The sequence below is a fragment of the Neopsephotus bourkii genome, unplaced genomic scaffold (genome assembly GCF_033783945.1).
Source record: "Neopsephotus bourkii isolate Nb327-2 ecotype Australia unplaced genomic scaffold, CSIRO-AGI_Nbou_v1 NB_1250, whole genome shotgun sequence".
In the NCBI taxonomy this organism is placed as follows: Eukaryota; Metazoa; Chordata; class Aves; order Psittaciformes; family Psittacidae; genus Neopsephotus; species Neopsephotus bourkii.
This window is the reverse complement of record NW_026901735.1, coordinates 2,844,653-2,858,578: the sequence shown is the minus strand read 5'-3', so window position 1 is coordinate 2,858,578 and position 13,926 is coordinate 2,844,653. Positions and strand designations below refer to the sequence as shown.

At 44.0% G+C, this 13,926-nt stretch overlaps 1 protein-coding gene and 1 long non-coding RNA gene across 4 annotated transcripts in view; one reads left to right on the top strand and one right to left on the bottom strand.

Annotated features, from left to right (window-relative positions):
• PLCB1 (phospholipase C beta 1) overlaps positions 1–13,926 on the top strand; it is a 400,808-nt gene that overhangs the window by 110,748 nt on the left and 276,134 nt on the right. The window lies entirely within an intron of this gene.
• The window catches only part of LOC133218421 (uncharacterized), a 404,246-nt gene that overhangs the window by 351,362 nt on the left and 38,958 nt on the right, over positions 1–13,926 (bottom strand). The window lies entirely within an intron of this gene.

Here is a 13,926-nt window from a genome sequence, read left to right as displayed (position 1 = left end):
CCATGGCTTCCCACTGGGATCCCTCTTACCTACACCCAGCCCTGGGTCAGAGCCTGACTGCCTGGGCTCCTCATCCCTTCAAGCGCAGGTATCAGGAATGGAAAAGGTTGTTTCTGTGTGCCAGAATGTGATTGTAGTTATCTCTGAACGGACTATTCACATTAAGTTTTCAAAGCTTTCCAGGTAGTGCTGGCAGGATTTTAAAGGCTGAATTATAATTGAAATGCAACAGAAGTACTTCATGACATCCATGTTAATACCAAATGAGTTCACCATGATTAATGGTTCAGTGATGAATAGCAATAAAGTATTAACAATGTGTAGAACATTACTTTAAAATGCTCCCTGCTTTACAGAGGACATTCATGTTCTTTGAACAAAACGTTTTTAGCTAAAATTTATGCATAGGTATTGCCTTGGTGACTTTTATTTATTAGGTTACATAAAGGCTGTTTTTGTTAACAACATGTTATGGATTTGACAGTAGTGACATTAAATGAAGGCTATGAGAAAATCCTGCCTTTTAGGGTGGTGGAATGCACCACCTGTGTGAATGAGTTGCTTTTTGTCATCGATCTGTGTGTGGGCAGAATGAAAACAGCACCTGGGTTGGCTGCTGATGGGATCTTGCAAACAGTGTGAAACAAAACGCTCCTTTCTGGGCCAGTCCTGTTGGCTTTGCTTTGATCTGCGTTGTGGGGCTGAGCGGAGCAGTGTTGACTGCAGGTGAACAAGCCTTACAGCAGCCCTGGTTGTGTCACATCCACAGAAGATCTAAAGCTCATACAGCAGCAGGAAAGCTTGGCTCGAAATCAAGCAGTAGCAGCTTGTGATTGCATGTAAAAACCCTGGTACGTTGGCTCAAGAGAGCAGCACCGTGCATGCGTGGTACTTGCCAAAGTTCTCAGCTTTTTCGAGGCTCTTTTGCACAGTTCTTCGAGGTGGGAGCAACCTTTGCTCTCAGGTGAGCATAAAGAATGCCAGTGGTTAGGGGAAAGCAAGCTTCCCTAATGTAGGTGCAGAGATGGCTTGTTGCAGGGTGAAAGCATGATGCAGATGGTGATGATGATGTGCTGATGAGCAGAATGGATCTGGTGTGGTTTCCTGGTACCTGGAGAGCTTTTTACCCCCTATGTAATACAGCCTACAGTATGAGCTGCAGACATGGAATGGAGTTCAGCTGCCTCAGCAATAAATGCATCTTGCTGCCATTAGCACAGGTTTATCAGCCATCCCAGAAATTAATCTCTCATAATCTGGTGGGATCAGCATTGACTGGAGAATTTGCTTCCTGTAGTGGCCTTGCCAGACAGAAAGGACAAAATGCTGTTATGCATTGATGCATTTTTGAGTGTAAAACAAGAGATTGAGTGATTTTCTATCCATTCCCCTGTTAGCCATCCCCAGGCCCATAGTCTTGGCCAATTTTTATACTGTATTAAGGGACTTCTGCCAGTTTCTGCACATTTTACAATCTATTTTCAGAATTGTAAGAGTGGGCTGTCATTAAAAACTTCAGAAGTTAATGGGAATCTTTAAATTTCAAGTCTACTGCTGCCTTTTCATAGAAGTGTCACTTTAATCAGTCCTGAATTTTCTATTGCATAAAAGAAATGTGATTTTTATTTTTATAGCAAATTCAATTTCAGTGTCATTAGCAACACTCACAGTAAGCTACCAGAACCTGTTCGGTGTGCTGCTACAGAAGACCATCAGCAGGTAGTGATTTTAGAGGCCAGTAAGCAATCAGTTCCCAAACCCCTTTTTTCTTCCCCATCACCATCTGGAACACACACTCCTTCCCCATATGCTGCCATATCCACCAGCAGGGACATTTCTTTGGGAGCTTAATTAATCTGCCAGGCTCTTGGTCTTTTTGATGGCTAGAAACAGAGTCTGTTCCTGTGCTGCATTCAGTGTACCTTCTGCACAGCCATAAGTAGTCTCAGTTCCTGAAACAGAGAGAGAAACACAAAGGGATTTTGATTAGTTTCTCTTTTCAGCATTACGGGTTGACATTCAGTTTTTACAAGATTATTCCATAAATCTAGACATACATATTTTGTGGTTGTTCTTGTGTGTTTGATGCATCTTTTAGTCACTACGAGAAGGGAGAAGTTGTCATCGATAAACAGCCAAATGTTCTGTCTTTCTTTAGAAGGTGTCGTACTCTTTTTGTGTTACCCCATTTCACATTGTCCATAAAGTTGTTGAAAACATGTAAACATTTTGCTCCAGTAATTATGTCCAAGCTATTGGTTGTTTTCTGTAATGGTTTTGCTAAGTGGGCATAATCTGTCCTCAGGAGAAAGGTAGTATTAGGCATGCTCATGTAAAAGGGGATACCTAAATGCACTTACACTGCTCATAAGCTCAGAGCTTTTTCTTTCTGGGTTTCTCATCCCAGAGGTCTGTTCCTTTCTCTAGTCTTTGTTATGTTTAGCCTTGAAAGTTCCCTTGAAGGCACGAAAGTGCAGCTGTCATCCTCCAGTCATCTCTAAGGTAGCAAAAGGAAGGAGCTGAGATCTCCTCAAACTTAGTATTCACCGCTAGGTTGAAACTGTGCAGATGGTCAGCTCTGCTCGCCACTTACAAAACCACTTCTTCTCCAGCTTCTGGTTCGAGATGATTGTTGAGAGCCTCTTGAAACCTCTTTCCTGTTCTTCCTATTCCCTGCAGACTGAAGAGCAGAGCACCAGAGCTATTCCTGGCCACAACAGCAGTGCATGGGGAGAGCTCAGAAAGGGGTCTGCAAAGACTTTCCTGAGCAGTTACTCAGTAGACCTGGCTAAAACTGTGTAGAGTGGCACAGCACTAGAGTACCATCCTAGAGCCAAGGTCATAGTCTGATCATCTAATAGTAATCATTATCTGTGTTCTCACACTTCAGGGTACTGAAATGAGCTTATGGCTGCCCCTGAGAAGTGGGGTTACCATGTGAGTAGTGTTGAAGCTTAAAGCCTTACCTCAGCTCCCCTGGCTGTTTATCCTTTTAGGAAACTCAAAGCTTGCTTTCATCCATTGGAATGGCCACCAGTTATTCCAAATGGGGCTTAAGGCTGGGAAGAAGAGACAAATTCAGGAGGTGTGTGCAAGTCTCTGCTACTGTCCTACTTTAGGCACCCAAAGGGAGTTTTGCAGGTTCAGGGGGTTAGGGAGACTCTGTGAGTCAGAATGGTTTTAGAGCAAAGCAAGTGGGACACACAAAGATTAAAGGTTAAATCAGTCAGGGTGTTTAGGCATCTGAAAACAAGCTTGTATGTCTTTCATAGATCTTAGGTTTCTAGTGAGGTAGAAGGGAGGCCTTTATTGGGTACTAAAACACTTGATGCTTGGGGGATGAGAAGACCATCTTCCCACCCCAAATCAGTAAGCAGGATACTCAGATGTCCCCTGTGTTACAAAGGAGCTTCAGCATCACCTTCTTTTTCCACATTGTCAGGAATGAATCTTTAGGTCTTCAGCTGCTGTTTCCAGAAATGATAACAGAATTTTCCATCTCAATGCAATACTCATGCAAAGGCTTCTTCTTTGGAATAAGGGCAAATCTCAGGCAGCACAGAGCACTGCAGCAGCTCTCTAAATGAGAAGAAAAATGAAAGTAGTGTTCTGAAGAGAATAAGAAAAGACTTATTAATTGTGTATGTTAGGAAAAAGTGCCTGAATTCAACATACAATGAAATTCATACGGAAGTGAGGGAATTATAAGATGAGCATCAGCATTTCGCCTTTTTAGTAAGCATTAGAATCATTTAGGAAGGGAGCAAGAGAAATTTTGGGAACAGGAGATTAATATGCAGTTCAGTTTTCTTCCTTCAGCAGACATGACTGCCCATGAATTCAGTGGAGCCCATTCAAAGCGTGCTGGGCCTTTCCTTACAGCGTACAGGGACTCAGAGCTGCTGCCGGTGTCAACATGGGTGCAGCCTTGGATGCTCAGAGCTCACGTTGTTTGCATTTTGGGATGCTGAAGGGATGTGAAAATCATTAGTCATGATGGAGCAATTATTCATTTCCTTTTACTCACACATTGCCTGGTAGCACTCTCACAAGCTTTGTTTTATGGGCAGACTAAGGGAGAGACGTCTTATCCCTTGTAAAGTGTAGCGAAGAGGTCTGCAAAATAGAGTAAAACAATGAGCAGTGGAGAGAAACACACAGTTATGTACATGGAGACATAGAAATAGCTCTGAATGTTCACCCACCTTCTGTGAAGCGTGGAAGTGCCACTCAAGAGTGTGTTCTTTAAAGGGAGACTTCACTAAGAGCGTCACACAGCAGTAAACACCAGTGAAAGGTTTGGTGGTGCAAATTGGGCAGCTTCACAGAACGAGGGAAGTCACACTTCTTACCAGCTTGTATTTACTTTAGCCAACAACAGTTTCTATGGAAACTCAAATCTTAATGCAACCGTAGAAGTGTTTTTAGCAGCGAGAAGAAATATCAGGATGAGTTGGCAGGGATACGGAAATAACCCCGCGGCAAATGTTGGCGAATGTTCATATTGAAAACTCTTGATGCGCTTGATCAGTCTGTTTTCCCTCAAAGATACCATACAGCGTGCAGCAGGAAATGAATTTCTTTCAATGACATATGCTATGGAACCTGTAGGAGATGAAATTATGAATGATGGAATCACTCGAATGCCAAAATGTTTATAGAGCATCGTCCCCAATCTTAAAAACAGTCGCAGCTCCCCTGCCCCAAATTTTCTCACTGTAACGAGGAAGCTCGAGAGAGAAAATAATGTAGAAATCTGCCAAGACCTCAGCTACTATTAGTATCGTCACCAGCCTCTCTGCATTCAGTGGGTTTACTTGGAATGCTCAAGTAGAGTGAGATGATTTGAGGAGTATGTCAGCTGTAATTTAAAAGCTGCGCACTTCTCCCTCACCACAAAGGGTTCTAACACATCTGTAGAGAAAACCCAACATTTCATACACTCAAAACCAAAAAGGAAAACTATCAAGGAAAGTTTAAATAATTGTTTAATGGAAACTCTGGGAATTTCAGGGAAATCATAGACTAATAGAACAGTTAGGGTTGGAAAGGACCTTAAGACCATCCAGTTCCAACCCCCCTGCCATGGGCAGGGACACCTCACACTAAACCATGTCACCCAAGGCTCTGTCCAACCTGGCCTTGAGTGCTGCCAGGGATGGGGCATTCACAATTTCCTTGGGCAACCCATTCCAGTGCCTCACCACCCTAACAGTAGAGAATTTCCTCCTTATATCCAATCTAAACATCCCCTGTTTAAATTTGAACCCATTACTCCTTGTCCTATCACTACAGTCCCTAATGAAGAGTCCCTCCCCAGCATCCCTATAGGCCCACTTCAGATACTGGAAGGCTGCTATGAGGTCTCCACGCAGCCTTCTCTTCTCCAGCCTGAACATTGAGGATGTGCAAGTCTATTTGGATTGTCAGAGCTATCAAGGCTGCTGTCTCCTGTGTCTCCCTCTGACTTACAGTCAGGAGGGTTTTACTGACGTTTGGTGAAATTTATGCAAAGAAGCAGAAAGGATGTTAAATGGTTTATCATTTCCTTCTTCTTTCTTCATTTGTTGCCTGACTTCACAAATGCAGTTGAAGAAGTTTTTGGGAACCTGCTGAAAGCACACGTACGATAATAAATAAATCAAAGGTAACACTTGGTTAATTTGCCTCCGAATAAGGCTCTTACCTTCTAATGTATGAGTCCAATGACAGGAGCCTGTCAAAATAAACCTAATTCAATCACTTGATTTCCTTATGGTGTCTGAACTTAGATTTTTCGTGGCAGCCATGGTTTTTATGGTCAGATAGTTTGCTTTTCTTTATCAGGAGAACAAAAGAGGCCTCTGTCACTTCTGAAGTATCTGAAAGACAAGCGGTTAATTCATGTCTTTATGATAATGTCTGTGCTGGGACAATGATACTGTGTTTAATAACCACCCTCATCAGACAGCACATGGGAAATGGCAAAGAGATTTCTATTTCGTTTTCCTCTTTGGTCCACTCAGTGAATTCCCTGGAAAAGGCAGCTGCCTACATGGATCGCACAGGAGAGCAACAAGCCTGCCCTTTGCAGCACCGACTCCTGTCGCTCTGCCTGTCTCCAGTGCTGCTATTGCTGTTATTTTTATCTGCTGATAAATGCATGTTGCTTTCCCTTCAGCAACCTTGATGCTAAATTAGTAACTCTAATGTAAATTATGCCTGAGCAATGTTCTATTTCTGCCAAAAAGGAATAAAAATGGAATATGCGTGCAGCTCACCTGCTTCCCACTCACCTTAGGGATAACAATGACATCCCCAAACTTCCCCCTCAATTTGTTTGTTCTTCTATTTAATGATTAAATTACATGAAAGTTTCTAGAGGTTGAGGTTTAGTGTATTAACGAAGGTTCAGATTAATTTCTTTGGGTAATATTTGGATGCTGTAGGATGGGGTTGTTCAGCCTGGAGAAGGCTTCAGGGAGACCATAGAGGAGCTGCCAATGCCTAAAGGGGCTGATGAGAAGCTGGAGATGGGCTGTTTATAAGAGCATGTAGTGACAGGACATGGGGGAATGGCTTTCATCTGCTACAGATTAGGTATTAGGAAGAAGTTCTTCCCTGTGAGGCTGCTGAGGCGCTGGCACAGGGTGCCCAGAGAAGCTGTGGCTGCCCCATCCCTGGCAGTGTTCAAGGCCAGGTTGGACACAGGGGCTTGGAGCAACCTGCTCTAGGGGGTGTCCCTGCCCATGGCAGGGGTTGGAACTGGATGAGCTTTAAGGTCCCTTCCAACCTAAACTATTCTGTGATATCTGACCAGTGTTCATGTGATTGCAGTTGTAAAGATGGGAAAAGCAAGTAGTTAAAATGTCCTGAAGAATGTGGAGCAGTGGTCACTGTGAAAGAGAGGGAATTTTGCCTTGGGCCTTCCTTTGTGGGGGAATGAGCCTCAATCTGCCCTTCTCTGCCCGCTTCCCTGCATCTTGGCATCGCCTCTCTGCACTGAGCTCCTCATGGCACCCAGCATCTTTCGCACTTCCAAATTTTCCCCACCAGAAAAGGTCTCTCCGCTGCCCACAGTAAAGCCCTCTGCTTACTGAGGAATTAGGGCAAGTTTCTGTATGGCTGGGATGGTTTTGGTTTTGTTTGTTTTAGAGCTGTTGCAAGTTAACTTCTTCAGGGAAGAGTCTCATCTCCAAAGATAAAGCTGTCAGTGCTGCTATCCAGGGAGCACGGAGAACAGATCTTCAGTTCTCCATCACCTGGAGACGTGTCTCCGCTAGGAACATTATTCATGCTATTCTGGAAGCAAAGCAAAACTTGCTGGAAGTGTGAATCAAGCCCGGGGCATTCAGCAACAGCACAGTAGCCATTTTTGTTCTGCTTCATCTGGTTCCAAGTCACATCTCAGTCACGGGGGCTTGCTTAGTGGAGCGGATGAGCACCAGCGTTCCACACCTGCACTCTGAAGCCTGCAGAGATCCTCACCCACCGTGGGATGCAGTTCACTTGGCTGCTCATGCCAGAGGCTGATGCTGCCTCTGAGATGATCTGCATCCATGCGTGCCACCAGAATGGCCCAAACTGGTGAAGGTGATTGTATTTACAGCCCTCTAATCCTTGGGGAACTGGGACATTTTCAGAAGCTTGTTGTATACTGCGTAACTTACCTCTGTCTAGGAGGTTCATTGGATTCCCTACTTACAAACATTCAGGATATGCAGAAAGCGCAGGGTTTCATCCAAGGCTTTCACTAGGAATCATTGCCAGAAAGATTTAATTCTTTTTCTTGCTCTTGCTTTTCTGGTTTTCTTTGTTACAGTTCTAAAACATACATCATCTTTCTGTTTGCAGACTTGCATGCCAGAATGCACAGTGCGAAGGGTGTAAGAAGAGATTCTGTATTTAAGAAACAGAAAGGCATTTTATAAATGTGATTTTAAAACTTGACATTTAAATTTGAGAAGGTAGACACTGCTCAATTAATTATGTGGTATTTCAGTTGCTGAGAACACTGGAGAGTATCGCTAAAGCTGTGCTTTAAATGCTGCTGCTGGAGATGGTTTGGGATAAACCTGCATACAGCTTGGGTTTTATTTTTGCCTTTTTCTCCTTTAGTATGACTTTTTGTGTCATTTTAAAGAAAGATTGACAGAGACAGCTTTGTGTGCTCTCAGCCTCACACAGTACTCCTAAACTGTTTTAAATCCATACATAAGCCACTCCTGTGAGCTTTCAGACTGCAGTGGTGGGGGGGTTTATGTAGCGCACTGGAGGGTATGGACTCACCACTTAACAGAGCATGTTCTTCCTGCAGATGTGAAGTTCAGTGCTGTGGTGATATTTCCTGTGTTGGTTGTCGCACCTCTGTGGCTGTTGAGGGCTTAAATTCCTCTCCTTGCTTTTCCCTGCCACTGGATAGGGCTTGCAGGAGGAGAGGTGGGTTGCAAAGTGCCATCGCTCCGCTGGTAGGTACCACTTCTGGTGAACCTTGTGGTGCGATGGTGGTGTGCTTGGCTCTGTGACAAAGCTGTATCCAGTGTCAGCAGCCATGTGGCAGCATTTGTGTTGCTGATCAGTAATACAGGCCATGGATATTTTATTCCTGCCTTCACAACTCCTAACGCTGATGAGATGGGAATGTTAGTTATGTTAGTTATGTTATGCTATATATGTTATATAACTAGCAATGTTAGTACTGGCTTTCCATGTCCAGTGTTACCTGTTTGTTGCTTCACACCCCCTGTGTGCTCATATCCACCCATTACCTTTCACTTGCCCTAAGATCCTAGAGACTTGGGAAGGTGAAGCCCTTTTTTCCAGTGTTGGTTCAGTACCCATCTGAACAAAGTCCTGCTTCATGAGTAGGGCTCCTAAGTGCAATACTAATACAAAACCCAACATAAATAATATATTGCTTTCCATAAAGATAAGGAATGCTGCATTCAGCCGCTGTGATGAACAATCAGCCTAGAATGAATTTCTGAGTTTCTCACTGGAAAACGTAAAGGTACCTAATAACTGAGTCACATGAGGCTTTCCTTTTGAGCAGTAATCTCCATCTAGACGTATTTCATACATATTAAAAGTATATATTTCAGCAGTAGTGTGGAGCTGTGCATCCAGAGAGAGCTCTCCTGGTAGTGCATACCCTCAAGCTTCAAATGCTCAAGTGAAAATGCCAAAGAAGAAACATTATTCTGCAGTTGTTTAGAACAAATGATTTAAATCTCCCCCATTTTATTGGTGTCCGGCTTGGTGATTTTCCACAGCATCCCTTGCCCTGTAAATAACTGGTTGGAGAAAACTGCTGGGTTTTAATTAGTTGCAAAGGTTTGATATATTGATTATCATCTGCATAGGAATGGCTCAATCAGTATCTCACCATATAACTGAGCAAAGCCATTTAGGCTTGGAAGAGACCACTGTGAAGCAAAAGGATTAGGTGGAGATCCCAAGTAACCGTAGCTGATGGAGATGCCAGTTTCTTCTTCTCAGGGTGGAAGTGCTGCCCTATGCTGATCTGCGGGGAAAAGGGTTTTCCTGGCAACAGGATGGCAGGGTGCTGAATAGCCAAGGAGGAACAGAGGGTGATCCATGTTGGGAATTCATTGTCCCTGTTGGATGTGGCTGCCTGTGTGCTGTAGTGAATGTCAAACCCTGACTGGAAACCCTCAGGCAAATTAGCAGGGGATGAGCAATTTGTGATTGAGTTTGAGTGTAAACTGTCTTTGGTCAGAGCTCGTAACAAGAGGTTTGGTTTTGAGATTTAGATGAGTCACAAAGAAAGTTTTCTTTAAACCTGAAGTCATTTAAGCTTGCTTAAACTCCACAAGAACAGCTTCCAGTGTCAGAGTTCTTCATCTTCCCTACTGCATTGGCACTTTCCCTGTGTCAAAGCTAAGCACTTTTAGCTGCACACCTGCACATTTGCCTGACGTTTGTTAATCCCTCCTTGTCTCCTCTCCAACAGAGGTTTCCAAGAGAAAACAATGGGAAGAAATTTGGCTTTTTGGGTTAAAACTTTGGTTGGAAAATAATGACAGCCCCTGCCATAAATAATCCTTGTTTCATCTCTCTGGCTTTTCAGTCTGTTGTTTGTGTCCCAAGGCATGTCTGTGCTGGTTAGACACCCCAGTGACATGATCCCTGCTGCTTGTGGTGACACAGGTGACCTGCAGAGACCTCTACCAGTATGGCAGGGAAATATGTTATTAGGAATGGGAAAGTGGGACTCAGAACTGAGTCAGCTACAGATAAGGTAGTGAATGGAAATAGCCAAAGGTCTGTGTGAACTATAAAGCAGCAGGAAACTTCGGCTATTTCCGGTGTTCATATACTCATGTTGAATCCATGTTACCAGAGTAGATATGAGACTCTTTTTTGCTCTAGTCTGCTGTGAATATACAAAAGGTAGAGGCAAGTGCATCCAAATAGCTGATAGTTGTTTTACTTAATACAGTAGGATATTTCTGAAACCAGCCCACCCCTCTTCCTGTTGAATTATAAATAGGATTCTTCTGCTGAGTAAGGCATATGAACACCTTTAAATATATCCTGGGTAGTATTTGTGTGGCAATAACAAGAGCCTTACAGTGGTACTGAGGATGAGTTGCCTGTCTCCGGTTTGCTCTGCTCCATCCCCTCCCAGCCTACTGGGAGAGTTCAGACACTGTTCCACTCCTGGGCTGTTAGTGAGCCACCCGCAGAGATGTTCCTGCAGAATGAAGGGCAACACTCACTGCTACACAAGCATGTGCACACGGGAGCAAAGTGGTTATCTGTCTGTCAGTGTGAAAAGAACGTTTTCTGAAGGCCAAAACTTTGCTTCCTTATTTTCCAGCTCTTGGTGATTGACTGGAATAAAGTGCAGTGTATTCCTGGTGACACTGCTGCGTGTTTAGGTTGATACACACCTGATTTAGCAAGTTTTCCTGGCTATCGAGTGCATCGTGGGTGCATCCTTTCCAAGGAGAAGCATTTCTACGACTACACAGTTGAATGAGCAGAAGTGCTATAGCCGTTCCTCGATGTGGCTGATCTGACATACAGACAGAATTAGGGGTTGTTTTCTGCATGTAGCTCTTCTTTTATATGGTTATTAGCGCTGTAAGTGTCCAATATTCTTCATATTTTGTCTTTGGATGACAAAAATCAGGTCCTCGTTCCTCTCTGCTGAGAAATCCCATGCAGGGACCTGTGTGTGCAGGGATCTGCGTGTCATTCCTATTGAACAGAAATCACTTTAGGAGATGTGTAACAAAGTAGGTGAGCTACATGTTTCCAGCACTTACCCACTTTGAGCCTGAACTTGGGTTCATACCCATGAAGTCTAGATTGAATTATTCACCTGCCTCAGATTTCAAGGGTCTTGCTGAAATGCTGACATTGTACCAGTACACTGAGATTGTGGCATGTCCTAGAAAGAGAGTGTGCAAAAAGGGCAGATTCAACACTCATCTTACACTAAGGTTCGGCGTAGCTCCATTTTTAGTTAGCAGAACAAGCCTGATTGAGTTGCCAGACAATGCAGGACGACAAACCTGAGTGTTTAACTGTCAATTACTGCAATCTGTTAAAATACAGGTTTGCTCTTTTACACACAGATCCATGTGCTTTGGGTTTGTGAGCTTCAGATTTAGATTGTTTAATTTGGGGGAATTTGGATAAAAACCCAACTACCTTACCTTGAAGAAATACCCTTGGCTGGGAGCTCTTAGGGAGTTCCAGGCTGTGCTGTTTTGCAGTATCCAGTTTCTTTGTTGGTTTTTGGAATTAGATTGAACTTGCAAACATGTAATTTAGAAACAGACCTAGATGGCAGCTGATACTTTTCCACCCTGTTGTGCTCTGCCTCTGCGTTCATTCCCATACAAGCTGACTGGTTTCCCAGATACTAAACTGCCAATGGTGGTTAATCACCATAACACCAATTAAAAGAACACATCTTTTCTTCATTCTTTCCAGAAGGGATCCTAAACCAAGTGTGAATATAACTTGCAAATACTAACATCCTAATCTGGGTGGTTTGAATCCTGCTGTATCTGCAGTGGCTGGTGCATGTGCTGAAGAGCAGATGTGATGCTTGGACAGAAAGGGGAGCCTCTGGGGTCAGTCCTCTCCAGCAAGCTGAGAGTCTGGCAAGAGTGGGCCACATCTAGGGGCTTGGATTCTGACTTCTGTTCTTTTCTTGCAAGAAGGGTATCCAGGCCTGCTGCCAGCACAGCATTGAACGTTAAGGTGTATCACAACTGGTAAATAGTTGGATATGTTTTAAGAACAGGTCAGAGGAAATGTGACCTTTCTGATGTGTCCAAACACAGAGGAAAAGCATTACCAACTCACTGATTTTTAGTATCAGTTTTGTGATGGAAGGTTCTAGTAGTTCAGGGGAGCATCACTGACTGTGGGTCTGACTTGCAGTGAATCTCATGCACGTTTTTTCCTGTTCTGAAACACATCCAGTATTGATAATGCCATAACTGAAATGACACGAATATCCTTTTTGTTGCTGTTGCCACTCTGAGTTAACCTCCTTCCTCCAAGATTAATGAAATGCAGTTAACAAAATCTATATGAGAAACTGTGCGCTGCAGTGGTGAATGTTCAGTGTCAATGGCTTCAAAGTGATGGTTGCTAATGAAGTGGCAGAAGCAGAATGGTCATGCCAGGTGGGGTCACAACATAAAGGGAAGATGTGATAGCATTCATCCTGGAAATAGTGGTACCAACCTGCATGTTGTTGAAAGAAAAGCACAAAACTGAATTCAGGTAAAGCAAAGCAGACTCCTTGAATGGTTACCTGTGTGTTGAGACAAATAGGAGAAACTTGTATGTATCAGGATAGCTGATAGAGCCATGGCATCAAATCCCGGCCCTCCCAGGGTGGTGGGAGTTGTGCTTTGGCTTTTGCCAAGAGACAGGCTCTCTTCATCATGGGGAAGAACAAACCCAACACAGGCTTGTTTTCTGCAGTGTATTTTTGGTAAAATCCAAACAAAAAATGGTTATTTGGCAACTGGAGGAGGAAAGGTTAGTCCAGTTTTGCTGTGCTTTGCCTTAAGGACAAAGATCCCTTTCTGCCATTCCTCCTAAAACTGGCTTCATGGCTTTACCCAGGAGTATGTCCCGAGCTGCAGCCTTGGCAGTCTGTCCCTTTCTGTGTATTTACATGTGCCTCAGACAACTCTGTTTTTTCAGGAGAGAATGTCACCTTTTTCTCCAGAAATATTTATCATAGAATCATGCAATGGTTCATGTTGGAAGGGACCTTAAAGCTCATCTGGTTCCAACCCCTGCTACGGGCAGGGCACCTTCCACTAGAGCAGGGTGCTCCAAGCCCCTGTGTCCAACCTGGCTTTGAACACTGCCAGGGATGGGGCAGCCACAGCTTCTCTGGGCACCCTCACAGGGAAGAGCTTCTGCCTAAGAGCTCATCTCAGTCTCCCCTCTGGCAGGTTAAAGCCATTCCCCTTGTCCTGTCACTACAGGGCCTTGCCAAAAACTCTTCTCCAGGTTTCTTGTAGCTACTTTAGGCACTGAAAGCTGTTCTAAGGTCTTCCTGGAGCCTTCTCTTCTCCAGGCTGAAGAAGCCCAGCTCTCTCAGCCTGTGTCCATAGGAGAGAGTTGGGCTTGTCTCTTTATTTTTAACAGTGGTAAAAGCTTTCTTCACAGCCATGGACTGTTGCCATCAGGTTAAATGTGCAAGCTGTCAGTGGATGAGTGGCAGGAGGAAAGGAGGGAAGGAGGTCGGTTTATGGCTCGGAGTGAGTGTTTTGTAAGTCAGTGCATGAACAACGTTTTCAGAACTGCTGCAAAGGTTGGGTTTTAGCTGAAAGAAGAGAATTTATTTTGGAGCTGCTTTCATACTGTCCTTCAGAGGGGTCTACTGTGGTGATGGTGGGCACTGCTTTGGGAGCGGAGGCTGATCATGGTGTAGAAATTCTC